This window comes from Benincasa hispida, chromosome 2 (assembly GCF_027475165.1).
Source record: "Benincasa hispida cultivar pf3 chromosome 2, pf3_genome.v1.1, whole genome shotgun sequence".
NCBI classification, from domain to species: Eukaryota; Viridiplantae; Streptophyta; class Magnoliopsida; order Cucurbitales; family Cucurbitaceae; genus Benincasa; species Benincasa hispida.
In genome coordinates, this window is record NC_143479.1 from 16612920 (window position 1) to 16639462 (window position 26543).

Genomic DNA, 26543 nt, shown 5'->3' on the forward strand with positions numbered 1-26543 from the left:
TGGTAGATCCATCGACTGAAGGTTTACCACCTAAAGTTTTTCATGAGCATGTTGCTCACACTTTTCTGATTTCATGGTTTAGTGGGAGTTTGTTATTGAGGATGTTCTTTGACCTTATTTTGTTTATTTTCTATATAGAATAAAGTTGATGGTTTATATTTTATTATCCGAACTTGTTTATCATGCATGCAGTTTAGCATAAAGTTTTTTTTAGAATGATCTCATTAAGAAATTTGGACCAGTTGGAAATAGGCATGATCCAGATCACTTTACATGTAGTTTCCATGCTATCCATCCATATTTGATCTATGTCATTGAATGCATTGGAATTGGTGATCAAGGAAGGTTTAGTTACAAGGGTAGTGACGAAAGCCACATTGATTCCATGCTAATACAGGAGATGGACCAGATTGAACTAAAGGGGAATTCTATTATTGAAATAACCTTGTTTATGCGCGCCTAAGGTTTATGTGATTTAATTATATTAGGTACATAGACATAGCCCAAGTGAGAGATTGTTAGACATATTTAAATAATAATATGTTTAATTAAAGTATGAGCTATATATGTGGATTAATGATTTATCACATTGGGTTATTTTATTAGATTGGGTCTTATTATGTGATCTAATTAATTAAGGCCCTAGATTCCTAATTGAATATGAACTTAATGAGTAAAAGTCCATTCCTAGTTAATTAGGGTTTAATAGGAACCCTAGTTGAACTAGTATATAAAGAGACCTTAGGGCTATGGTCCCGATATACCAAAACAATAAGCACTCAGTCTTTCTTGAATCCTATCTAGAGAGAAATCCATTAAAGGCATTCAGAGTTTTGGTTGAGGAAGACCATAGTCATCCATCATTATCTTGAAACTATCATCAATTTTGCAATGGAATCCAGTATGTTATTCTTGACAATTTGACATGAATGATCCTAGGGTTTATCTATTCAATATAGATATAAAGAATTTATGCTAACAGGATTTCCTCTAAAGCGAGCATAGTTGATTGTGCTAGTAAAGTTGTTGTTGGCAAGTGAGTATTTGAAGAAATTGCAACATTTGGACGATGTGACTAGACAAAGAGAATCCGTCAAGGACAAGCTTAGAATTCCTATTAGATTTAGGATTGTGTTTGACATCAATCCAAAACGTCATTGTTAAAAACGGTGTGCAAAGCATAAACAAAAGTAAGAAACATGCGTTCGACCGGTTAAGACCGACGACTTAGCAGGAATGGTTGGATTGAACCAATGATGGTAGGCATGAGATTGAAGAAGAGAGAGAGATTTAGAGAGAGAGATTTGGGGAAGGGGGTAGCGGCTAACTAAAAGAGAAAAAAAAATATGAGATTTATGGGTTTTTGTTATTTTATTTTATGTAGATTGTTGAATAATATATATATTATTGTAAGAAATTGCAAACAACTAATATTTGATCTTGAAGATGTATTGTAGGGTTACATTTCCTTAACTTTTTTATGATTTAAGTTCTATTAAAATTTATTAGATTCTAAAAGGAAATTTATAATTTATAATTCTATTCAAATTTAATCTAACGCATGGATTTTTTTTAAAAAAAGAAAAAATTAATTTTTCTGTTAATTATCTTATATATATTTATATATACTTTAATCATTTTCTATCTCAAATTCAAAACTTTTATCAACATAAATTTAAAAAATTTCAATCGTGATAAGAAAATGTATAAAAAAATTGAAAAAAATTACATGAAACTGGATCAAATCGAAAGATGGTTACAATGTGGTAAGAAAATAAATAAACAAATAAAAAAATAAAATAAAATTGAATTTGATTAATACAAGACATATTTGAATATATATTGGGGGAGAAGATTCATGACAATATAAAATTATGTTATAATTCAAAATCACAAAAGTGATGGCTTATAACATCACATTACAATTAGTATGTGTAAACATAAATTGTTACAACCAAGAGCTACGAAAAATGTTGTTAAAACCTCATAATTTTACATTACAATTACAATATATGTTGGTAAAAATCTCATAATTATGCATTACAATAGTTAAATCTCTATTTTTTTAAACAAGGCATACATGTATTTTTTATTTTAAAATAAAACTGAATCTAATAATTTATATATATACACACCTATAAAATCTTTTTTTTTAAAAAAAAATTAAATCTAATAATACTATATGTTTCTCAAAAACTTTTTTTTAAAAATAATAATATAGGGAAAATTACCTTTTTTATCCCCAAGTTTTGAAGAATATATGCATTTGGTCATGAGTTTTAAAAATATACCTTTTTAGCCCTCAAGATAAAAATAGGTCTATTTGATCTACGTATTTTCAAAATGTACCTTTTTAGTCCCCAAGTTTATAAAAATAGGTTTAAAAGATTATTTTTTCTTGATTTTTTTTAAAAAATAATTATATGATATTTAAAATTAGAAAAAAAATAGTTTTAGAGAGAATGTGATTATTAAAAATTATTTTTCTAATTTAAAATGATATAATAATTCAAAATAATGGTATAAAGTTATTTGAGGGACTTTTTTAAACCTATTTTTAAAAATTAAGGGACTAAAAATGTATATTTTGAAAACTCAGAGACCAAATGTGTCTATTCTTATAAACTTTGGTACTAAAAAAATACATTTTTCAAACTCAGGAACCAAACACACATATTCTTCACAACTTGAGGACCAAAAGGGTAATTTTTCAATAATATATCATGAGATAAAATGTGAAAATTTCAGAAATATGAAAAAATCTACCATTAATTTGATAATGATATGTATAGAATAATGAAAAAGATTAAGATAGAACTAAATGTGATTACAAACATTTAAAATAATTGTTGATCAGAAAATAAAATCAAATTTGTTAATAAAAGATAAATTTAAATTTAGAATTGGAGGAGAAAAATAAGGAAGAGATTGATTTTTTTTTTTTAATAATTAATTTGAAAAGTAGTTATCAAAATCTAACCTGATAATAAAATATAAATTCAAATTTCAAAAGGGGCAAAAAAATTCAAAAGTGTGCTCTTTTTCTGTTTTGGAAAATCTATTAGGTTATACTATGTTGTCTTACATTGGATCAATCACACTGTATTTATATCTTGGTTATTAATTAATCTTTCCATTTTCACTGTCGCAGTTATTAATACTAATGGATTTGATTTCCCACCAAATCTAAAGATATATTATAAATTAAAATCAAAATGGTGATAAACAAATTAAAGATGAATTTATTATGAATACTTTTGAGAAGTGATTAAATCGAATCAAATATGATATGAAACCGCCGATTCAAATTTCAAAATGGAAGAAAAATCCGGCACCTTTATCTCAACCAACAGATTCCCATTACATTGTATTTGAGAATTGATCGATGCTCTTATAATCGAAGATTCCATTTACACAAATTTTCAATTGAGAATTGATACACGGTATAGCAATTACACAATAATCTAAAATTGTATTATCCGACCATACTAGGGGCAATTTGGAGATTAAAAAAGTATATGTGTAGTATGCTTTTATCAAAAGTATTATTAATTCCATTTTTCGACAAAAATCAAGAGGACCCATCCAATTTTGCTATTTCCTCGATTTCTCTAAAAAAAAGTGGTTGGACTGGTCATTTCGACTTTTTTTCAAATTAAAAGAAGGTATATCTTGATTATAGTAACATTCTAGGTTTTATTTAGATACATGACAAAAATGAACCATATTTTTTCAGAAGTATAACAAACCCTCCATTTGTACATGATGTTGATCTTCCGTTATCTATATCTATACTATATCTGAGTCTATACTATATCTAAAAGGAGCAAAGTGGGAGAATCTTTATTCCCATTTTGCATCTCGTATTTAGATATATATCTACTATACCATTGATTAGATATTTATATATAGTTATTTATACATTAATCTTTACACCTTTTCTATAAAGCATCATTTCATTTAATCAAGCATCCTTTCATTTTGCCCCCATGCATCAAAATCCTCACACACCTTTCTAACAAAGCATCCTTTCATTCAATATGTATTTAATTCATGTGTTGAGGATTGGAGATTTTAAGGACAATTCATCTATTCAATATAAACATTCTCAATAGAACAATGTAGACTCATTTTAGTTATATATTTTAAATGTGTATACACTTCAATTACATGATTATTATTAGGGGCCTTTTTAAATATAAAAAAATATTTACACCTTAGAGCAAAAGTTCCATAGTGTTTGCTATAAAATGTAAATATTTTTGAGATTTTTCTATTTATAAGAATTTTCCTTATTTATATTATTTATTTGGTTTTATGCCAAATCAAGGAATCCTTCCTATATTTTCAATATTAAATTCAACTAATGTCGAGAGAACGGAAAGAGGTGAGACAACATGGAAGAGAGAATAATGAGAAGTAGAGGAAAATTTTGAAAAAATGTGGGAAGAAAGAGATACGGAAGGAGGAGTTATAAAATAGATAGATACTTTCTATTTAAATTTTAAATTTTCCTATTTTTAACAACGCAATCGTTAATATGAGTTTATTTTTCTGTATGAGTTTATTTTTTTTTTTCTTTTCCTCTTATTCCAATAAAAGAGATATATTTAGGAAAATAAAATATTCTCATGAAAAAATGAAAGTGGTTATTTGGTTTTTTAAATTAATTAGAGTTTTTCTTTTTCTATATCAATAAATATATAATTGGAGAAAGTTAGCTGAGAGAAAAATGTGATACCAATAATATTGAAGAGATATAGAAAAGATTTAAAAAAATTATAGGAAATACATAGACATAGTATCAAAACCACTCGCTAACCTAAATCTGCCTTCTAGATATATTTATTGTTATATTTACAATATGGGTTAAAACTCTTTTTAACCTTTTTAAAATTAATAAAATCAAATGATTTTATAATTCTATTCATTTTAGGTGTTTTATTACTAAATTTAAGATAGGGGTATTAGGTTCTTCTTTAAAAAAAAAATACTGTAATAATGTTTTGATGGAATGTATCATAAAAAATTTAAAATAGCAAACAAACTTTTTTTGATCATTTCTTTCTAAAAAGTAATAGATATTTATTTAAGATCATAACAATAAATTACAATAATAATTAGGTTTTTTCCTATACAATAAATATTAGCATAAATATTAAAATTATTAAACTTTTTAGATTTTTTAGATTTTTTAAACAAAACCGTTAAAAACGTTTTGTTTAATTTTGTATTTATAAAATTTATTTGAAGTATCTATTTTAGCATTTTAAACATGACACGAAATTATTCGTAAAAAAGGTATAATACTGAGATGGTTTTATTCACTTGAATAAAACAAAATTTACATAATTTTAACATGTAAAACAAACAAAATCTTTGAAAAAAACGATATCTAGAACAATAAAAACAAAATCTTTGAGAAAAAAAAAAACTACAACCATTCGTAAATATCTATAAAATTAGAAGATTTATCCATTACATAATAGATTAGAGGCATAATTTAGTTTTGAAAATATTATGAAGTCACAATCGATTTATGTGGTTTGTAAAAAAAAAAAATGTAATATTCACCTCATATATGAGTTTCTATAAAAATAAATGCTAAAAATTTCTTATATTAAATTTTTTTTAATTAAGACTACGAGATTTTACGTCGCCTACGCAGGTTCCTTAACTAGTACTTAAAAATGTCCTCAATTGAATGTTTTTTTGTAACTAAGTTGGTCTTACCCATTTTTCTTAGCATAGATCCTTATTTTCTCCTAAATTATCTCCCCACACTATTTTGAAATTAAAATAATATATGTAGATTTTTTTTTTTCAAATATCAAATCTAGATCTAATATTTAAATTTAATCGATGGAGTTGCTTGGGAATTATACCAACTAGAATTTTTGGAGAAGATCCATGTCAAGATCTAAGAGAAAAACTCCATTGAAGTTATCTTCGAACCATAGAACAAAATATTAGGTAGATTTATGCCTATGAATACACATCATATAGGATAGAATTTGATATCAATATTATATTTATTTTGCTTTGTTTTTAGCAGAGGTAGGTTGCTTCATACATATCAATATATTGCAAGATTTATTCGGTAGAAGATGCAAAAGATAGGTTTAGAGTTTTTTAGGAGTTTTCATTTTCTATATGAATAAAAACTCTACCTCTGATCTTTACACTATACTTAGTATGAATATACTACATTTGAGCAATAAGAAAAAAACCAACAAAATATTGACGGTTAATGAAATCAACTATACAAACTCGAGTAATTTTTTTTCCTTTGCTACTTTGTCTTAAAAACAAAAACTAAGAGTCAATATTTTGTTTTGTTTTTTGTGTTTATTGCTCAAATATAGTGTATTTATATTTAAATAAGATAATTGATTAGGTTGAAATTGGTCATTCGATTTTTTCAAATATATTGGATTTGTGTTTAAAGTGTAGTGTAATTGTTATTTGTTATTTTGTATTTTCAGGTTCAAACCATAATACACGGTTTAAATTAAATTTTTGTTTAGTTAAGATTATTTAACAATCAACAGAATCTAGTTTGGTATAATTCAAGATATTTGTATTTTTAAAAAATATGTAATTTGTAGCATATGAGGGTACTTTTGACATTTGTTAATTATTAATTCGGTTTTCTATTTCTTTAATTTCAAAACTTTTTTTGCCATATTTACAATTGAATTTTTAAAACTTACCATTATTCTCGTTAGCCCTGGAAAGGAATATGGGTGGGCTAGGCTATGGGTGCACAAAATAATATATATATATATATATATATATAATATCCGGTTCGATTTGGTTCTACATGGGTTTTTGGGCCTTTGAATAGATAATTGAACCGCGTAGCTCAGTTCTCTCTTAACCCAAAAATTTATGTTATATTTTGATACAATCTACCTCTAGTTCCTTGAGATGCTAAATTATGCTTTGCAAGCTATTTCATAGCAAAAATTTTATAAGGATATGTTAAACAAAATTTTAATTATATAAAATCTATATAATAAATAATATATATTCTTTAAATTTTTTTTAATGATAACAATAATCTTGATTTGCAATATTAAATCAGAGACATAAGTACCTAGCTTACATATCTGGTTGTAAGGTGGAGCAAGAGTGAGATCAAACATCACTATAAAAAATTGATTGTTTAATGACAAGTTTTTAGCGTGCGTGCAATTTTTAATTTATAGTAATATTTTATAAAAATGTCACAAAAGTTGATTATTAACAACACATCTTAAATCAACGTCACTAAAAGAATTAGCAACATATCTATCAGTGCCACTAAATATTAAATACTTTTATGTGACACTAGATATATATAATTTTATAAAAAAAAAAAAAAATACAAATTTTAGCCTTTTTTTCTCTCCTTCCCCAATTATTTTCCACCCTTCCATTTTCGACCTTCACTATTTCCCTCATTCTTTTCACTCTCCATTCCCTCACTCTTTCCATCCCTCTTCACTCAACCTCATTACCTCATTGCCGGTGAGGAGAAGAAGCTTAACGATGAACGGTGAAACAAACGCGAATGGACTCCGACGACTGTTGCACAATGAGGTTGTTGCATGGTGAACGAACGATTTAGACGAACGCAAACAAACTCTGACAACCCTCTCTCCACAGAACTTCAGTGACTCGAATGGACGGATAGGAATAGCCGATTCGAATGGACAGATGAACAATTACATACAATTTGGATGGAATCTCACTACTACGCAACCGTTTGGACGAACTGCTGCACATGATTTCGATGAGCTGCTGTAAACGATTTGGACAAACGAGTTGCACCCATTTCGGAGGGGCTGTGCACGCAAACAGAACGTCGCATGTAATGAAACTTTGGCGAATGCGATTGGAACCTTGTTTTCGGATAATCCACTCATTTTCAGGTACTTTTTTGTGAAATTTCCATCAACTAGTATGTATTTAACCTCGATTTCTAAACTCACACAACTCTTCGACGATTTTCACCTTCGACAAATCACGAGCCACTTATTTTCAGAAAACCACTCATTTTTAAGGTGTTTTTTTGTTTGAAATGTTCATCAATCAATATATATTTTGTTAGTATCTATAGCCAATCAATTTTTCATCAATTTATGAGGAACTTAAAGTTAATTGATTTCTAAACAACCTAAATTATGAACTTAACAAGTGAATTTCTAAATCCAAGAACATATATGTTTACTTTTTTAGGTTAATGCCTTTTAGTTTCTTTATTTGTTGATAAATGCTTATTGTATGTAGAAAAAAGATGATGAAGAATTGAGAATCTTTGTACAGAATCCCTAAAATTGAATTAAACTTAAGAATTTAGGGATATTTTCCAAACCTTCCTTATTCTTCCATGGAAAATAGAAAAATTGGTAAAGTTAAGTTTAAGCATTAGGAGTTATTAATCTACTTTCATCTTCTAATCCATTTCCTTTTTAAAAAAATTTATTTATTAGCTCTTCTTTTTCTTCCTAATTTTTTGATGTTAAATGCACAAATCTTGATCTATTAGTATTATACATAGTTTTCTCTCTTGGTTTGTGGTCAGATTTGGTTTTAACAATTTATTCAGTCATGATGGTTATTTGTATTTTTGCTATTGTTTTTCTTTGGGTACTTTCAAAGTGAAATATAGTTCTGAAAGCTTTTATTTTGCTGAACAACGTTGTAATTTCTTCGTGTTTTGAGTGTATGTGTTTTAGTTGGAGGATGATTTTCTATAAAAGAGTGTAACTCTTCTTTTCCTTTAAAATCACTAGGCTTTTTTTTAGCAAGTTCTCAATTGCATTATAATGTTAAGGATGTAATCAACTATTTGGTATTTGGCTAAAAAAAAAAAACCATTAAGAGTTATTATAATTAGTGGAAGTGTGTACAATATGAAGTTATTCACCATTCTATTATAGTATTCTTAAGTATAGGGTGGTTTTAATGGTTTGTAACAAGTGGGTTTAGTTTTGACTAGAAAAGTTACTATATATCCCAACTTATCAATTTAAAATGGAATGTTATTAGTAATTTAACATGGTATTGGAACATTGATAGCTTGTAGAGATACAAGCTATTGTAGCATTTTATTTAGAATTATGAGGGCTAATAAGCAGAATATGCGTCAATAATACTAAGAATTCACATGGAAAAGTGAGCTTGTGTCGATCAGCACCAAAAATCCTCATTAACCCTATATCATGCGCTATTCTGCATCAAAGTGTCTATTTTTGCAGCTATTGCAGGGCCGACCACATGCGTTGATCGTCATGAAGACTAGTTCATTGCATGGAATGTTGCGTCTTTTGCAGCTATTGCAGGGCCGACCACATGCGTTGATCGTCATGAAGACTAGTTCATTGCATGGAATGTTGCGTCTACAGAATGATAATCGTGATAGAAGGCTGATCTCGAGGTGAGTGGAATGCGTTGACGCTTCAGGAGAAACAAGCATGAACGCATACCTTGGGAGTATCAACAAGATGAGATGATGCTGACATTTCCTATACCGCGACATAAATAGCAGTGAGTCAGAATGGGGTATCAGAGCTGTCGACGTTTGGACTCTATAAATAGAGCCTTGGAGCTTAACTTCAATCCATCTGAGTTTCTGCCTTAGGCAAATTCTTATGATCACAGATGAGAGCATGAGCAAGACATCCTTTGCGGGTTCTTTACCTCCACAGCCCCTTTCAAGTGACGATCAAAGTTTCGCCAGAGATAAAGCTCGAGAGAGACTTCTCCACCATCCATCCATGGCACCACTAACTGCCTTGACGCATTTTGGATGAAAAGTAAGAGATTGCTTACATCTAGCCATCCACCTCTCCTCTTATCTCTGTATTGTATTACATTTTGACTTAAGACATTAATACATTTTGTAATCAATGCATCTTTTAGTTCCTTCAGCACCATCTTCTTTTTCTTTATCATCGTTTAGTTAAATATCAGAGATAAGTTGCATATTCCGTCATGCGGCCTAGAGATATGATGCATGTAGCAAACCACAGAGAGGTGTGCGTTGCACGAGTATAGTGAGTTAATCCTCTTTGCTTGGTGTGAGGCTGTTGCAATGCTTGTCTATGAGCTAATTAGCTGCAACCGACTACTCGAGAGGGTAAGTAGTGGAACACACTAAAGTAAAGTAAGCATTGTTCCTAAAGATAGGAACGATCTTATGCTCGACACAACCATGCATTATAGAGATATAAGCATGTGGTTGGCCACTGAGAGGTGTGCGATGCGTTAGTGTGGCGGGATGGGATTACTCTAGCGATCAAACATAATGAAGTCACCTTATTATGCGTCAACAATTGTTGCATCTCTACCAATCCTCATAGTTAAACTTTCGTTGCTCAATCTGTTTAGTTAGGAGTAGGAGTAGCGCATAATCCTTTTAACTTCTATCTTTTTTACTTTTATTCATCGCCTCAAACACATTACTTCACAAACATTATTTAGTTACAAGTCCCTGAGTTCGACCTCAGATCATCCCGAAAAACTTGCATTCTCGTTATACTTGGCGAGAAAGCAAGAAAACTTATGACAAGAACGCATGATCATCGCATATGCGCTTAATGCATATTGCATATTTTCCAGTCTAACGAATGACCGTTGATGCATAGAGATTAACTTATAACATAAGACGAGTGCATTTTTCCTCTCCCTTTTCCTTCGAACAAACATCTTCAAAGTGTTTCCACTTGATTTTGACATTTTGATACTAACAAGATTCGTCTAACTTTAATACTAATTTGATCGTCTATTTTGCAATTTACATAAGACTTAGATTCTAATACTTTGATTTCTAACTTAGGTACTTTAAGATGTACTTGTTATGGATCGAAGTTGGATAAATTTAAAAGATCGAATATCTAATCAATATTCTAATGATGTTGATAATTTTATCGAAGTTGTGAAGCATTATTTAGACGAAGAAGAAAGAACAAGATGTCCTCGTTCAAGTTGTGTGAATATCAATTGGAATAAATTAGATGTCGTAAAATGCCATTTATATAAATATGGTATGTTTTCAACTTATAGTTGATGGATATTCCATAGAGATAATATCGATCTTTCTCCATTTTTAAGATCTAATTCAAGGTTTCTAGGTGCAACATTTTTCAATTCAATTGAAAGTAGAGAACGTGATGGAGATATTAGAGTAAACATTAGAGTTAGAGATATTGTAGATGATGAGATGCTAGAAATGATTCATGATTTGCATGGGCCAATTTTTGAAGAAATTACAAGAGAATCAAATGAGCAAGATGAGTCAAATAGAAGAAATGAAATGTTTCATGAAATAGAAGAGGAGTTATATTTGGGATGTCGAAAGTTTACTTTGTTTAAATTTTTAGTGAAACTTATGCACGTTAAGGTTCTTATTCATGGATAAATCATTTGATATGTTGCTTGAATTATTAAACGAAGCATTTCCAGATGGTGCAAAACTACCTACCTCCTACTATGAGGCTAAGAAAAGACTACGAGACTTATGAGATATGAATCGATTCATGTGTGTAAGTTAGATTGTGTTTTATTTTGGAAAGAATATGCATCACTTGACAATTGTCCACATTGTGGAGAGTCAAGATACAAATTCAATGATTGAAAGGGAAAACAAATTCTACATAAAGTGAGATATTTTCCATTAAAGATAAGGTTACAAAAATTATTTCTTTCAAAACATATTGCCGAGGATATGAGATGACACAAAGATAATATGTGTGAAACTGAAGGAATACTTCGACATCTGCTGATGCTAAAGGCTGGAAACATTTTGATGACCAATATCCTTGTTTTGCTTCAGATGCTCATAATGTTAGATTAACACTTTCTTTTGATGGTTTTGAACCATTTGGAAACATGAGCACATAATATAGCATGTGGCTAATTATGGTCATTCCATACAACTTGCCCTCTTGGAAACGTATGAAAGCATCATTTATTTGTCTATCTCTACTCATCTCTAATCCAGGTTTCTTGGTAAAAAAATTGATATTTACTTAAAACCACTGATCAATGAGTTAAATGGGTCGTGGGTGAATGACATTCAAATATATGATAGTTTCAGTGCTTCTTTCTTCCAACTTCGTGTTGCACTGTTTGTGGACAATAAATGATTTTTCAACTTACAATGATTTATCTGGTTGAAGGACAAAATGTTATAAAGTATGTCTAGTTAGCAATGTTGATACAAGCTCAATGAGACTAAAGGGAAAATTTTGTTATATGGGACATCATTGATATCTATCTTTAACACATGCATGGTGTAAAAGTAGGCAACATGATGGAAAACAAGAAAATGTAAGTAGCTCTGAATATATTATTTGGACAATATATTGTAAATCAATTGAATTCAATAAGTTTTTCTATGTTAAACAAGAATCCTACAAGACATGATATCAAACGAAAAAGGATAATTAGTGAGCACAACTGGATTAAAGGAAGCATCTTTTTTCATTTTCCTTATTGGCAAAATTTTAAACTACGTCATGAACTTGACGTAATGCATATTGAAAAAAACATATGCAACTACTTAAAGTTATATATGTGTATGCATTTGAATTTTAGATTTTTTTTTTCTTTTGTTGTTATGTTGTAGGATGTCATCAAGGATTTTCGGACCAAGAAATCGTTGTTCCACTTAAACGTTAACCAAATAAACAATAATAATGAAGATGATACCAGCGAGCAAGAAGTTAGTTGATAAATTCAAGTGTTCAGGTATGTATTCATTTCTATAAATAAATCTTCTAGTTTTCTATAACACTAGATGTATCGATATTGATATTTCTCATGCAAGTTTTAGTAATAAAATAAAAGGGCGAGGAGCGACTAGAGGGGTTGGACTTGAGAAATATGTCAAAGGAAGTGGTCACATTGCTATTAACATTGAACTTGAATGTTGGAATGCCTTGAATTTGTTGTCTGGCACTACGCACAACCAAGTACGGGGGCAACGCCCCAAAACCTATTCAAATTTCGTATTTAGCATATTTAACTATTTAAAGTTATTTACGATTTTAACCCTAGGGTTTAGAGAAGTACATTATATAAACTTTCTAACCCTAGTGGTACCATTTTGTATTAAGAAAACATTCTCTCTAATAATATTGTTCTTCCTCTTCCCAGTGGACACAATTAACACACTATTAGTGAACTACGTATATCTGTGTGTCAATCTCTTTTACGTTTCTTTTGTATTCTTTAATTTTCAATTTCATAACATCGAAGATAGAAAACTAGTTTATAAGGATCCGTCCAAATTGAACTCTCAAATTGGAAAAGAGGTATGTGCAATAGTACTTCTTGGCTGTGAACATTGGTCAGATATCTCCAAAAAGGTGAAAAGTAAGATAATAGAAAGACTTTTGTTAAGCTATTTAAGTTTAGTTTTCAAAAACTAAAATGTTTATTTTAGATCAAATAGAAACTAACTCGTTTTGTCCTTTAATGTTAGGATTATTTCATTATAGACTTTAATGATCCCTTGGTACAAGATTATCTTGATCACGAGATGAGTTTACAGCATAGAGATTTTCGTTGTTCACTACACAAAACCTATAAATAGTACGACTCTCTAGCTGAAGCACGAAAACGCCACGAGAAACGAGTGGCACGAGGTTCAGATTATGTGATAGATGTTGGGCTTTGGCAAAATATTAAAAGTGTAGTTTGTCCCACAATGGTGAAACTGAAGAATGGAGATGGGCTCCAAGCCTATAAAAGAAGCTTATGCCTCTAGTTTCTACTCGTCCCAATTAGAAACTTTAAGCTTGAGTGTGCTAACTCTAGTTACATTCCCTTTATGTATTCTCTAGTTTGAGAGTGAGAAAAAGGTGTGAGTAGTATAAAAGCTTTAAGAAAGTACTCTTGTAATTCAGATTGGGAGAGAGAGTTGTTATGTGTGATTGTAACATTTTTCACATAGTAGATTTTTTTTGGTGGGCTGTGGTTTTTCTCCAAGTTGGAAGTTTTTCACGTAAATTCTTATGTTTCTAGTTTTATTGATTTCTTTTAATGTCTCAGTTATATTTTTGCTTACTCTTGCGGTAGAAGTGGGAGACTTTTCCTAACAAGTGGTATCAGAGGTTAGGTTCAGATTTTCTTGAATGTATAAGTATGCTCTGTGATTGCAACATTGTCTGACCTTCCAATCAATAAAGAATTCTTGAAATGAGTTTCGGTATTGTGAATAATGTGTTTGAAGGAACTTTAAACGAAGAATATCCATGAGCGCGTTCGGATATTTCCGATTTCACCGTGACCGAAATTCAACATATATATTCTAACATACAATTATGCAAATTCACACTAATTAAAGGCATGCTTCGAACAACAAAAATACGAAGGGAAAGAGTTCTCATACCAGTTGAAGACCCTCTTCAAGTGATGAACTCTGATGCAGCGGAAGACCTCTAAGCGATCTCTATTGCCTAGTAAGCAAGTCGTCTACAGTAGCATGACCTATCATGAACAAGTGAACAACAGCGGGGACGACGCCACTAAAACAGACCCCTTGGCATTCTCGGAGTGAGAATCCAAAGTGTGGTCTTTGGTGAGTTTAGTAGAGATTGAAGAAAGAACTAATCGTGTAGACGATAAACAAATGGGAGAGAAAAGGAAGCTATCATATAGCTAAGTGCTTATGGTTTAGAAGAAGCTACACGATTGTGTAGGTTTTACTAAGCGATCGTTTAGAAAACAGGACATACTATGCGATCGTTTAGGAATGCTAAACAATCGTTTAGGAACTAGCGTGCGATCGTTTAGGAACTAGCGTGCAATCGTTTAGGCGCGAGGTGTGCGATCGTTTAGGCACTGAGCGACTATCGTATAGGCTCTTGACTATGCGATCGTTTACGTTTTCACACCAATGGTAATTTTTCCAAACCTTGTAAATTGAAACTAATTTTCATTTTATTCTTCGGATACCATAACCGAAGCGGTGCTCCCACTAATGCATGCCCGAGAGAAATTTTAGGCCAATTATCATATAATTAACCAATTAAATAATTAATAAATATAATCATATTATATTCTTACCTTATAGTTTGATAACACATATCTAATAAAGTAATTTCTCGTCTACTTGATATAAATCTTATTTATTTCTAATTTCCTCCAAAATAATGTATCTCATACATTTAGCCCATTATATTTTATATAATTAACCAGTCCAATTATATCATATATAATCAAACTTCCTCTTGTCAATTTGAACATTTCAAATTAACCTAAATACTGATTCTCGACTTTATCCAAGCTACCTAGGGGACCTAATGGACCTGTGGCTCGAAGCTCCAACGATCCGTGAATAGTTGACTAAACTCTTTAGCCACGAGATCCACCATCCATTAACTGTCAGGCATTCCACTAAAGACCAACAGTTGAACTCTTTTTACTACAAATATATTTCTGTGTCCATCAGATATAACCAATCATGAGTATGATGACCCTTCACAGATGCTCGTAAATATAGTTCGGCCAATTTACCGTTTTTCCCCTGTAGTTATATCTGATTCCTTAAGTACCACTGATTCATCTAATAAACAATACAACATAGTCCAACTATGTGTGAACACATCTCGGGCCAAGAGAAGGTGTGTGGCACCACATCGTTCAAGTCTTGGAATCAGCCCTTAAGGGAGCTATCTATCTACTTACCCCTGCCTCGGGGAAAGAATGAATTCCATCTTGTGTAGCTGAGTTCCCAGCTCCCAAATTAGACGAATCCCTAAAATGGTAGGTTTGAATCGGTGACCTGGCCATTCGCACCCATACAAATCAAAGGATCGCCCTCAATGGCGGGAGTTCCCAACTCACTCAAGATTGAGGTAATGTTACCTATGATCATCCTAGTGAAGTGAAGTCTCTGTCATGAACAGTGTTATATAACAAGACGTTAGCACTTTGTGGTCAGGTCTTATACAAACTCTTTGTATAGGATGCCCCTGCTCGTATGTCCCCCCAACACGAATGATTAGGATCAGACCATCTATGACAAGTCATAGTACTTGTGACCATTCCACAAAGCGAGCCGCATATCATTTTGGTTATCACTCAAGAAATGATCCACTTGTATGTCACCACATATATTCTTGAGTTACATACAGATAACCAGTGATTTTAAGTTTATTGGTTTGTGGTAAAGCAAATAAAACATGCAATTGAGCAAAAAACAAGATGTGAAGTAAATATAATATATTATACAACACAAGCATTCTTACAAACTGTTTACAAACTACAGGACTCGAGACAGGGAATCAACCCCAACAGTGTTAATACAATATGTATTACACAAGTGCAAACTAAGTGGTGATGGTGTTCTAGTGCAGTTCTGAAGTGATTCCAACGGAGGTTCAAAGAAGAGGGTCTTTGAGCAGAAGATAGGCTATTGGGAATGCGGACAATATGAGGACATGAAAAACATAACAGGTTCGTCAACAGGCTCTGAATTGGATGCTAATGTTGTCTCAGTCGTCATGAAAATGACAATCTCTTCCATTGAAGCAAGACAATATTCATCCTTGTGGTATGTTTGCTTTACCATGATAGAGGATGTGTTGTTAGCGGTTCTTTAAGTTTACACACGGGCATAGACTTGGAGGTTATGCATAGTGTGTGGTAGAAGCTATGTCAATGGTTGAAAGACTTCCAAGTGAGCCAAGTAGGTAGAAGTTGCACCATAAATATCAGCAAGATTTATCGGTATGTGACAAAAAAGGAAAATCTTGGGAGGTGGTATTCCAAGTGGTTTAGTTTTCATGGTGGAATAGGTTATAATTCTCTATCTTGAAAATTATGATTGTCAGTGAAAGAATGGATGTTGCAGAAGCTATGGATTATTCAAATATCTTGCCAAGGTGGAATTTGTTGGATTTTGGAAAAATATTAGAAGTGCAATTTGTCCAACATCGGTTAAATTGTAGAATGGGGATGAGTTTCAAGCCTATAAAAGGAGCTTATGCCTCTAGTTTTAAGTCATCATAGTTAGAAACACTTTAAGCTTAGGTGTCCTTGAAGGGAATGGAATTCTCGCAACGGAAACGCTTGATTGCCTTGTGTCTTATAATTTCGTTTTGGAAAACATTAAAACAAAGAATAATAAAAACAGAGGATAAACATAGATAAACCTGAGCATGCTCTTCTATAGAAAACTATAGAGAAGAAAGAGAATGGTATACATACCCTTGAAGAACCCTTACTTCACGAATTCCTCTTTGATAGGAAGAACTTGAACAAGATCTTCTTCTCACGAACACAACTTCACAGTAAGACCTCGAACACAACAACGAGGAGACCACCACAAGAATTACCTTGTTTTTCCTCAAGGTGAGAATCACGATAGAGTTTTGTGGGTTTGTTCAATTTTGGTGAAAGGGAGTTTGTGTTCTTGATAGAGAATTACAAAGGAAGGAGATGAAGTTGGAGAGTTTTTTTGCAGATTTAATTTTCACATATGAACCATTGAGTAACTCCCCTGTCAATCAATCCATATGAGAGATGGGTGAGGGAGTTATCAAATAACTTCTCACATCTATCGTGAAATATATTTTTATTTTAATTTCATTATATTACATTAATAAATAAATACAACCATATATTATATTCCGTATAATATAAAATATATAATTTATTATATCACATATAATATAACCTATAATTTATATTCTTTCATATAACCTTTAGTATTAATATGAATCATATTCACATTAATTTTAACCTATAGTTTTTATATGAATCATACTCATATAATTAATATTTGAATCATATTCAAATATTTATTTCTCTCATTAAACTTTATATTATAATATCAACATACATTATATTAATTGTATCTCATACAATTAATTTTCTTTAATTAATTTGAACAATTAAAATTAATCCAAAATTAATTTGATTCTTGTTAATCTTTATTGAGCTAACAATGAGACCTTATGGACCTATAGACTAGAAGCTCCAATGATTCAAGATTAATTAATTAAATTTTTTATTTAAATTAATCCCCATTCATTAACTGTCGATCACTCCACTAAAGACCGACAACTGCATTCTTCACACTATAGATATATTTTTGTATCCGTTGGATATAACTAATTAACAGTGCGTTGATCCTTCACAAATTGTTCATAAATACAGTTGGGTCAAAATTACCATTTTACCCCTATAGTTACATCTAACTCGTTAAATATCACTGATTCCTCTAATAAAAAATTAGTCATAGTCTCACTATAACCAGTCCCCTCTCTGGCCAGTGAGAGAGTGAGGCACCTCATTTTTCAATACCCGGTATCAGCCCTTGAGGGAGAAATTTATCTACTTACCCTAACAACGAAAAAGAATGAATTCCTTTTAGTGTAGCTATGTTCCCAGCTCCCTACTCGGACGAATCCCCAAAATGGTAGGTATATTGAGTCGGAAAATCTGAGCACTCTCACCTATGCAGATCAAAGGACCACCCTTATTAGCAGAAGTTCATAACTCGCTTAGGATTAAGATTAAGTCACCTATGTGTTGGGTTTTATGCCCTAAAACTCGTAGATAGTAAATGTCATCAATAAAGAGTTATAGATGTTGATTGCATAAATGTTATTGTTTGTGTTGTTTGTTTATTTTGTCTTAATAACCATATATCCAATAAAGTAACATCCAAAGCTGTCTTATGAGTCTTGAACTGTATATGGAGACATATAGGGATCAATGTTCAAGATACAGTCTAAAAGGTCTATGGTATAAGGATAAAGTTGGGTACCTTATCCTGATAACACTATGAATACCCACTTTGTATTTGATACAAACACAATGATCCAACACGTTCGTGTAGTTGACATGCGAGTGGGGGTATCCTATGAAATGAGTTTGCATAAGACTGGACCATGAAATAGTAACCACTAGATGCAACACCATTAACTAGTTAGGTTCCTATTTCAATAGGATGACCTAGGCAACTTAGTCTTAATCCTAAGTATATTATGAACTACTGTTCACGAGGGATTGTCCTTTGATTTGTATGGGTAAGGGTGACTAGTTCATCGACCTAATATGTCTACCACTTTGGGGATAAGACCGAATGGAGAATTGGGAATATAGTAAATATAAGATGGAATTTACTCCTTCACGCATTAAGGGTAAGTAGATGAGTGTTCATTTAAGTGGTGTCTCCGGGACTTGAACAAATGGCCTACCCTCTCATTGACCCAAGAGGGATTTCTGTTTATTGGTGGACCATAAACAGGTTGTTCATTAGAGGAGTACTGGTACTTAAGGAATTAGAGGTAACCCAAGGGTAAAACGATAATTTGACCCAGTTAGAGTTACGAACACTCGTGAAGGACTAACTTGCTGTTATTGGTATATATTCATGAACACATAAAAATATATGTAGTGAGAAGAGTGTAGCCATGGACCTTTAGTGGAGTGTACCACAGTTAACGAATGTTGATTAATTTGGTTAATGAGTTTAGCCAATTAATTTTATAACGTTGGAGCTTCTGATCTACAGGTCCACTAGGTCTCATTGTTAGCTCACTAAAGGATATTAAAGAGGGATGGTTTAGATTGTTTAAATTAATTTGAGGAAACTGTATATCAATGTGATTAATATATAATTGATTATGAATATGATCTATAATTCAAATTAAATTGGAAAGTGATATTTGAATAAGACTCAATTAATTAATTCAAGTGAATTAGATTCACAAAGAATTAATTAATAGAGAGGTATTGCACATAAACATACGATGTTTACGATAATTAAATATATATGCATTAAATTAGATGTAATGTATAAATATTTATTTAATTAATGTGTAAATTAAATTAAATAAGTGTTATTTAATTACGCCAATTCATTAAATAAGTGTCATTTAATTAATTGGACTAATTAATTAAATATGTGTTAATTAATTATGAAAAAGGGAAATAGGAAAAGGATTAGGACAAGGGCTTTGTATTTGTTAAAATTATTGTAAAGTGCTACAAATGATCTGATCCTAATCATTCTTGTGGAGACATGTGAGAGGGGGGTAACTTATACAAAAAAGTTTATATAAAGACCAGACCACGAAATGTTAAGTTTCTCTTTATAACACTGTTGCTAGAAGAGACTTACATTTCACCAGGATGACCATAGGTGACTTGACTTTAATCCTGAATGAGTTGTGAACTCTTGCCTATAAGGGCGATCCTTTGATTTGCATGGGTGAAAGTGGCCAGATTCGCCGAGTCAATAAGTCTACCATTTTGGGGATTTGTCTAATTGGAGAGTTGGAAACACAACTATATAGGAATTCACTCATTCCCTGTAGTTAGGGCAAGAAGATAAATTGCTCCCTTAAGGGCTGATTCTGGGGCTTGAACAATGAGGCGCCTCACCTTCTCTTGACCTGAGAGGGGTATGTAACTACACGGGTAAAACAGTAATCAGACCCAGTTGTACTTACGAGCAATTTGTGAAGAGTCAACACACTATTGATTGGTTATATCCAATGGACATATAAATATATATATAGTGCGAAGAGTTCAACTGTCAGTATTTAGTGGAGTGACTGACAGTTAATGAATGTTGATTAATTTGATTAAAAAAGTTTAATTAATTAATCTCATATAATTGGAGCTTCGATTTATAGGTTCATAAGGTACCCTTGTTAGCTCAATGAGGACTGATTGGAATCACATTAATTTTGGTGTGATATGAATTGTTCAAATAAATTAAAGGTAATTCAATTAATTAAAGTTAAATAATGTATATTGATACATTATATAATATTATGTATGTTGATACATTTTTTTGAGAGAAATAAATTTTTGAATATTTCATATAAAAACTATATGTTAAAATTTAGTGTGAATATGATTAATATTAAATTTATATAGTTTTATGAGAGAAATAAATGTTTGAATATAATTCAAATATTAATTATATGAATATGATTCAAATATTAATTATATGAATATGATTCATATAAAAACTATATGTTAAAATTTAATGTGAATAAGATTCATATTAATTTATGAGAGAAATAAATATTTGAATATGGTTCAAATATTGATTATGTAAATATGATTCACATAGAAACTATATGTTAAAATTAATATGAATACGATTCATATTAAATTTATATAGTTTGATGAGAGGGGTCGTTATTTGAATGTGATTCAAATATTAAATTTTATGGAAGCGATTTATATAAAAACTATAGGTTATATTATATGTGATATAATATAAACTATAGGTTATATGTTATGTGATATAACATATAGTTTAATATTTATATATATTAAGTTAGTTAATATGTAACGACTCGACCTTTTGAGTACTCTGATAAGGGTCATTACTCATAATTACACATTTACAGTCAAAACATTTTGACCATTGAGGAAAATAAATTTTCATTAAAATAATAAAGACAATTTTCCAAAATAAATAAAAAAATAAGAAAAACATTTGTTTGGGGCCCCTAAAATAATGAAGAAAAATAACTTAAATAGATAAATTTTTGACAAACACCGAGTTTCAAATCAAAACTTTTAAATAGCTTGAAAACGTAAACTAAGTGGAAGCGATTTACATGTCCCATATGGCACGGTCATAGGTCCCTCTCGTCACCCGTCGGTCCGTTCCTATCCTTACCTGAAAAATATAAAGGAATAAAGGATGATTATAAACTACTCAGTAAATGATCCCATTATCGGGATCAGGCTATGTAACGACCCAAATTTGTACGCATACAGGAAATTAAATTTTAATTAGGTGTAAGGGACCCCATGCATGATGTTTGTTCACGATTACGTTAAAATCAAGTTTTAATTAGGTGTAAGTTATGCTTCCAGTCTAATATTACGTTTATGTCAGTCTAATCTTATGTTTATGTTAATGGTTGATGTTGGATGCGACTCTGGCCCTACTGACTGCATGACCCGCTAATATCAGATGGGTTACTTTCCGCTTAAGTTCTCATCTTCCTATCAAGGCGGAGAAATTTATGGGCTGGTAGGGTATGTATGGTTGCACCCCTCTAGTCTAATCTTACGTTTATGTTAATGGTTGATGTTGGATGCGACTCTGGCCCTACTGACTGCATGACCCGCTAATCATCAGATGGGTTAGTTTCCGCTTAAGTCCTAATCTTCCTATCAGGGCGGAGAAATTTATGGGCTGGCAGGGTATGTATGGTTGCACCCCTCTAGTCCAATATTACGTTTATGCTAATGGTTGATGTTGGATGCGACTCTGGCCCTACTGACTGCATGACCCACTAATCATCAGATGGGTTAGTTTTCGCTTAAGTCCTCATCTTCCTATCAGGGCGGAGAGATTTATGTAGGAAGCATAACCGACCACCACATGTTATTATACGTTTTCGGTCCCGAGCATATATTTTCATGACATGTTGCTTGTGATTGTACATTTGGTCACTACCCTACGTGAGAACTACTTACTGGGTATATTATATACTCATCCTATATTTTTACAGACTTTGTAGGTAAGGATACAGCGTAGATGGCAGAATTGGACGTCGTTCAAATGGCCAACCATCAAACTCACTATCATAGGCATATGCATTTTGTACCACCACGCAAATGTTTTGTGGATCTTGGTGTTTTGATAAATAAACTTTTTATATAGCTTTTCTATCTAATTAATAAAAATTTAGATATGTTCTTTGAAATTTTCACCAAAACTCATTTCATGATAAAAAAGTCTAAGTATGCATGTCATAGCGGTCACATCATAATGTGTAAGGATCCAGTCGTTACAGGCTATACACCCACAGGCAGAAAATAATGGGCCCGTGGCTCAAACAACTACACATGTCTTAGATGATGAAAAGAAACCAAAGGACGTATTGTCTTGCCTTGACTTGCATATCTAGTGGCCTGATGGCACACTGTCAAACATGGAAAAATAACATGAACGTGAACTTATCGATTCATGCATGTCTAGTGGCCCATGGGCACACCGTCAAATATGGAAAAATAACATGAATGTGAACTTGTCAACTCACGCATGTCTAGTGGACCGTAGGCATACCGTCAAACATGAAAAAAATAACATGAACGTGAACCTGTCGACTTACACATGTCTAGCGGCTCGTAGGCACACCGTCAAACATAGAAAAACAACATGAACGTGAACCTGTCGATTCACGCATGTCTAGCGGCCCGTAGGCACACTATCAAATATGGAAAAATAACATGAACGTGAACCTGTCGATTCAAGTATGTCTAGCGGCCTGTAGGCACACCGTCATACATGGAAAAATAACATGAACATGAACCTGTCGATTCACGCATGTCTAGTGGCACATAGGTATACCGTCAAACATGAAACTAGACCTGACGGTCCTCTGAAATAAAACATGCATCAAGGCGAGACGGTAAACTGTTCTATTGGTCTAATCATGCATCACATGCATAATTTTAGTACTGATTAGAAATTCAAACATACTCATAATACTCATAACTGTCATGCAACAAGTATATCACAACGAAAAAATCATGCTTCTAGAGTCCATTAATTAACTTTATAAATCTAATCTAGGCCGCCTGGCACGAAGGGACCGGTAATAGCACCACTTACCTCAACTTGGTCACAAAAGTCCACGCAAATAATTTCTTAAAACCTTTGAAAAACTTGAATCAACCCAAAGTTATGGCTTGGTCCAAGACAAATTCTAAAACTGGATTCAATTAGCCAATCTGATCAAGAATTAAATCCAAAATCAATAACTTAATTTTCCCACTATTACTCTCAATCCAAAAGAATAACCAACCAACAACTTACCGATCTTTACCAAATTTCTGTAAAACGAAAAATGGTCTCTAGCTTGATGGTTAATGCCTCAAAACTTCCAAATCTTAAATCTAAGTTTCACATCAAAGAGAGGTTACTAATCTAACCCAAAATCAAATGGGTGAATTTCACCTCCCAAATTATAAGGAAAATAAGTCTTACCCAAAGTTTTTCTCAAGATTCCAACAAAGATCGGGCAGTGGTGGCTGATGGTGCGTCGGCTCATGGCTACCATAGATAGGCAGCGGGTGTTGCTTTCGAACGGCATAAATTGTTTAGGTTAGCGGCTGGTAGTGAGGGTCTTGCATGAAGAAGGTTACGAGAGTGAGAGAGAAAGGGAATTTCTAGTTTTACAGATTTTATTTAGTAGCGATTATGAACAAATTAGAGCTTCAAACAACGATCCAACCGTTCAAAATGAAACTCTATATGTCTCGAACAGACAGACCAAATTTGAGCAGGATCCAATGGTTCAAACTCTAGCAATCGACAATTTTATGGAAATTGTCGCTGAAAACCGAATTACTTTCTCCGCAAATTTTTTTTGTCTCTTTTCACTCTCATTTAATTTCGAAAAAATCTCAATTCTTTTTTTTTTTTTTCAAATTTTGAAAAGATAAATAAAATATTTTATCACAATTTCTCCAAAATCTCCAAAGATTCTATTAAATTAATAAATCAATTAACTTTTCAAATTATCTTAATTTAGGCTTCAAAAACCAAAATTAAATGGCGTAAGATCTATCAATTTGATACAAATTAAATCCTTCCAAATATTTAAATCAATTCAAAAATCACACTTCCCCCAAGTAAATTAATCCAATTTTTTCTTAAATTGAATTAAAATTCCGATTCTTGACAAATATCTTTTAAATTAATTATCTTGCCTTCAATTACAATTTTTCTTGCCCCAATATTCAAAATAACGCCCAAATATTTCAAAATAATTTAAAGAAAATTACATTTAAATTTGGGGTGTTACATAATATATGTATTTATTAAAAAAAAATTTAAATTTTGAATTTAAATTTATTAAAAGTAAAGGGGAGGGAGTTATTGAATGAACTCTTATCATATAGTACCTATGAGCGGAAGTAAGATCGTTCCAAATTCATTGTGGCAGACATACAACATTCACTAACATACATACAAGTTATGCATCTACTATCAAATTACAACATGCTTTGAAGAAATAAATACAAAGGAACGAAAGACTCACATTTGAAGAACCTTTTTCCTGTTTATCTTTCGCTCTCGTCAAGAACAGCACCTCTTGCTGTCGTTGTGAACGTCTACCCAAATATCTCGCTCTCGTTCAGTAAAAGAACCGTCTTCTACATAAACAATCCACAACTTGGACACCACCACTTAGTGACTTTGGTTTTCTCGGAATAAAAATCCAGGAGGTATGGGCTCTGTAGGATTTGGTAGAGGGAAGAAGGAAAGAAATATCGTATTCAACGACCAAGTAAGTGGGAGAGTTTAGAGTCTATCGTATAGACTGGTGCTTGATCGTTTAGAAAAGGTACACGATCGTATAGGTAATCAAGTGTGATCGTTTAGACGATCGTTTAGTGAATCTCGCTCTCGCGCGCGATCGCTTAGTAAAAGCTACACGATCATTTAGGAAACTGCGCGTGTACACGATCGTTTAGGAAACACTTGAGCTATCATGTAGGCTCTGATTAGCTAAACGATAGGTAGTGTACAACTTGTGAAGCGATATCCGATTCTTTAGCAAAATGAAAACTTGTCCTTCAATTATGAAAACTAAATGCAACTTCCCACTTTCACGCACGGTTATAGAGAAAACCACTAACAATGATCTCATAATTGTTTAATTATAAATAAATATAATAACCAACTTATCATATTATATTTATAACATATAGTTTTAATATCACATTTAAACCATAGTTCTTTTCTCCTCTACTAGATATAAATCATATTTATATCCTTTTTTCTCCAGTTAATGTATCTCATAAATTATGTTAACTATATCATGTTGGGATTGGTGTCCTAATTCTCCCAGAGTCTCGTTGTTTTGTAAGGATACACATTGTTCAATGAATAAAATAAGTGTTATTTAATTCTGGCATTTACTCATATCCAATAAACAAAGCTCTTTGGTTATCTTATGTGAATTTAAGCATGTATATGTGATATACAAGTGGATCATGCCTTAAGTGACTTATGTTCATTAAAGGGATCAGTGGTACTTAAGAAGACAGATGTAACTACAGGGCATAACGGTTATTGGCCCAGCTGTACTTACGAGCAATCTGTGAAGGGTTGTCGCACTGCTGATTGGTTAAGATGGACACATAATATATCTGTGGTAAGAAGAGTTCAGCTGTCGGTCTTTGTGGAGTGCTGACAGTTAATGGATGGTGGATTCCGTGACTATATAGTTTAGTCAGTTATTCACGTACCGTTGAAGCTATGAGCTACAGGTCCATGAGGTCTCCTTGGTAGCTTGCATTCTATTGAGGATCAGTTCTGGGTATTGATTTGAAATGTTCAAATTGACAAGAGGTATTTTGATTATATATGATATCATCGGTATGATGTATAAGATACATCTAGTGGAGGATTGATGTAAATGAGATTTATATTATGTACCATGGAATAGAAAAAGAACTATGGTTTATATGTTTCATGAGATGAAATATTAAAACTATAGGTTATAAATATAATATGATAAGTTGGTTATCATTTATATTTATAATAA

The 26543-nt window shown here is 31.9% G+C and overlaps 1 pseudogene; it reads left to right on the top strand.

Annotated features, from left to right (window-relative positions):
• The first annotated feature begins 10846 nt into the window (after positions 1-10846).
• The window catches only part of LOC150037685 (uncharacterized), a 34842-nt pseudogene continuing 19145 nt past the window's right edge, over positions 10847-26543 (top strand).